This window comes from Neoarius graeffei, chromosome 17 (genome assembly GCF_027579695.1).
Source record: "Neoarius graeffei isolate fNeoGra1 chromosome 17, fNeoGra1.pri, whole genome shotgun sequence".
Classification (NCBI taxonomy): domain Eukaryota; kingdom Metazoa; phylum Chordata; class Actinopteri; order Siluriformes; family Ariidae; genus Neoarius; species Neoarius graeffei.
Window position 1 is genome coordinate 20,473,181 of NC_083585.1, and position 4,200 is coordinate 20,477,380.

The window sequence follows — 4,200 nt, forward strand, 5'->3', positions numbered from 1 at the left end:
GATGCAGGTTAAAGATTATCAGTTCATTTGTTTACAAACATTAGAATTACTTCCTCATTTATGTAAACACCGACATCCATATATTTATATAAAATATATTTTGGACTAAATATAAGTCTATGTAAAACAAATTTTAAATAAAAATTGCGTTTTGTTAACTTAATACCACATACCAAATTTTTTTGGCAAATCTACAGCAGAATGGCTGAAAAAGAAAAGAATCAAGGTGTTGGAATGGCCAAGTCAAAGTCCAGACCTCAACCCAATTGAAATGCTGTGGCGGGACCTTAAGAGATCTGTGCATCAATAAATGCCCTCAAACATAAATGAACTGAAGCAATGTTGTAAAGAAGAGTGGGCCAAAATTCCTCCACAATGATGTGAGAGACTGATAAAATCATACAGAAAACCATTTGTGGCAGTGGGGGCGTGGTCAAGCGTCGGTCTGTGACCGGAGGGCGGAGTCAGGGAAGGTAAGTGGCAGAATCACTACACCTGAGGTGAATTAACCTGTTTGTGTCTTCCCAGCAACCACGCCCTATATAAGGAGAGAGAGAGCAGAGGAAGCGAACTCTCCCAAACCAGATGGCTGGGAGAGTGTATGTTTGCGACTATAAAGTGCAAATAAAAAGAGTTTTTGGAACTCAGTTCTGGCCTGCCATACTTCTGTGCTCCACCCACCCGCTCTGACCTCTACAGTGGTGCTGAAACCCGGGAGCCGAGCACAGAGGAGAACAGCCCCATGGAGTCCTCCCCCTTCGCAGACCTGATCCACACCCTCACCACGGCCCAACAGAGCTAGCACCAGGCGCTGCTCGCCCTCCAAAAGGAGCTAGAACAATAGTTCGAGGCCCTGGTGCTGGCGCAACAGGAAGATCGACAGGCGTTCCGGCACCTCCTCGCGTCGGTGGGGTCCACCCTCTCCACCGCTGCGGGCCCACTCCACCTCACCCTAACGAAGATGGGCCCGCACAATGACCCCGAGGCCTTCCTCACGCTATTTGAACAAGCAGCAGAGGTCTCGGGGTGGCCGGTGGAACAGCGCGCTGCGCGCCTCCTCCCCCTGCTAACGGGCGAGCCGCAGCTGGCCGTGCTACAGCTCCCCGCCGACAGCCGGCTGGTCTACGCGGACCTGCGCCGGGCCGTCCTCCAGCATGTGGGGTGCACCCCCGAACAACATCGTCAGCGCTTCCGTGCTCTGCGCCTAGAGGAGGTCGGCTGCCCGTCCGCGTTTGGTCAGCAACTCCGGGACGCCTGCAGGCGGTGGCTGAGGGCTGACAACCGCGACGCCAAGGGAGTCGTCGACCTGGTGGCACTGGAGCAGTTCATCGCGCAACTTCCCAAAGAAACAGCGGAGTGGGTCCAGTGCCATCGCCCGGCGTTGCTGGATCAGGCTATCGAGTTGGCGGAGGATCATTTGGCGGCTGTTCCCACGGCAGGATCACAGATCCCCTCTTTGCTTCTCTCCTCTCTCTCTCTCTCCCCCTCCCCTTCTGAGTCTTGTCCTCACCCCGTTCCCCCACCGTGGAGGCAGGGGCCAGCTCCCTCACAGCTGGTCCGCCGCACCTGCGGTGTCCTCCTGTTTCCTGCTTCCATGTCTGTCTCTCCCCCCCCTCAGGTGAGTGAGCCCAGAGTACCGGTGCAGAGAGAAAGCCCGGGCTGGTTTGCTGGCGCTGCGTGGAGCCAGGGCACCTCCAGCATCAATGCTCGGCAAAGGAGGTGGGCGCGGTGGTTCGGATCCCCAATGCGCCAGCTGCCGCCCTCGATCGGGCCGGAGCGTATCGCATACCGGTGAGTATCCAAGGGGATACATATCAGGCTTTGGTGGACTCTGGCTGTAATCAGACCTCAATCCACCAAAGCCTGGTGCAAGATGAGGCATTGGGGGGAGTACAGGGGGTGAAGGTGTTGTGTGTGCACGGGGATGTTCACAGCTACCCTTTAGTGTCAGTCCACATTTTTTTCAGAGGGGAAAAATTTAGAGTAAAGGCAGCGGTTAATCCTCGCCTTACCCACTCGATAATTTTGGGGACTAATTGGCCGGGATTCGGGGAATTAATGAGTCATTTAGTAAAGAGTGGGTCCTGCCGTATTTCAGCAAGGGGAGGTCCCAGTGTCGCTTTGGCGGGAGCAGCTGTCACAGAGCCGTCTATGTCATCTCCGCGTCAGAGTGAGGAGCCGCCGGCTCCTCCTCTCTCTCTCGGGGAATCCCTTGCGGATTTCCCGTTAGAGCAGTCACGAGACAAGACTCTGCGGCATGCGTTTGACCAAGCGAGAGTAATCGATGGTCAAATGCTCCAGCCAAACGCCACCCTGTCCTTCCCCTATTTTTCTATTATGAAGGATAGATTATACCGAGTGACGCAGGACACTCAGACTAAAGAACAAATCACGCAGCTCTTTATTCCAAAAAGCCGCCGGGAATTGGTATTCCAGGCGGCTCACTTTAACTTGGCTGGATACTTAGGGCAGGATAAAACACTAGCCCGAATAATGGCCCAGTTCTATTGGCCAGGGATTTGTGGCGATGTCCGTAGGTGGTGTACGGCGTGCCACGAATGCCAGTTAGTAAATCCAGCGGCCATTCCAAAAGCGCCTTTGCGCCCTCTCCCATTAATCGAGACCCCGTTCGAAAGAATTGGGATGGATCTCGTCGGGCCATTAGATTGGTCAACACGAGGGTACCGCTTTATATTAGTTCTAGTGGACTATGCAACACGATACCCAGAAGCAGTGCCTCTTCGCAATATCTCAGCACACAGTATTGTGGAAGCGCTCTTCCGCGTCATCTCCCGAGTTGGAATCCCGAAAGAGATTCTGACTGATCAAGGCACCTCATTTATGTCACGAACACTGAACGAACTTTATGGGTTATTAGGTATTAAGCCGATCCGCACCAGCGTTTATCACCCACAAACGGACGGTTTAGTCGAATGATTCAATCGCACCCTCAAAAATATAATTAAGAAATTCGTAAGCGAGGATGCACGTAATTGGGATAAATGGCTTGAACCCTTGTTGTTTGCAGTGCGAGAGGTCCCACAAGCCTCCATGGGGTTCTCCCCGTTCGAATTGTTATATGGGCATAAGCCACGCGGCATTTTAGACGTGCTGCGAGAAAATTGGGAGGAGGGACCTTCACCAAGTAAAAATGAAATTCAATACGTTATTGACCTGCACGCAAAACTCCACACACTCACGCACCTAACCCAGGAGAATTTGCGGCAGCCCCAAGAACGACAAACCCGCCTGTACGACCAGGGTACGCGCCTTAGGGAGTTCACACCGGGAGATAAAGTACTCGTACTGTTGCCCACATCGAGCTCCAAATTAATCGCCAAGTGGCAAGGACCCTTTGAGGTCACACGGCGAGTCGGGGACGTCGACTACAAGGTGAGGCGAACGGACAGGGGTGGGGTGCTACAGATTTACCACCTCAAGCTACTCAAACTCTGGAACGAGGAGGTCCCTGTGGCATTGGTGTCGGTGGTTCCGGAGAAGGCGGAGCTGGGGTTGGAGGTTCAAAAGGGAGCATTGGCATCGCGTACCTCTCCGGTCCCCTGTGGAGACCACCTCTCCCCGACACAACTCGTGGAGGTTGCCCAGTTGCAGACCGAATTTTTGGACGTGTTCTCGCCCCTGCCCGGCCGCACTGACCTCATAGAGCACCACATTGAGACGCCCCCGGGGGTGGTAGTGCGTAGCCGCCCTTACAGGCTACCCGAACACAAGAAAAAAGTGGTTTGGGAAGAACTCGAGGCCATGCTCGAAATGGGCATTGTCGAGGAGTCCCACAGCGACTGGAGCAGCCCGGTGGTCTTGGTACCCAAGGCCGACGGGTCGGTCTGGTTCTGTGTTGACTATAGAAAAGTCAACGCGGTGTCTAAATTCGACGCGTACCCAATGCCTCGTATTGAGGAGTTGCTCGATCGACTAGGCACGGCTCGCTTTTACTTGACACTGGATTTGACAAAGGGTTATTGGCAGATCCCCTTGACTCCATTATCCTGAGAAAAAACGGCCTTTTCCACACCATTCGGCTTACACCAGTTTGTCACACTTCCTTTTGGGCTGTTTGGGGCGCCCGCTACGTTTCAGCGGCTGATGGATAGGGTCCTCCGCCCCCACGCCACCTATGCTGCCACATACCTTGACAACATCATTATTTATAGTAATGACTGGCCGAGGCACCTACAACAT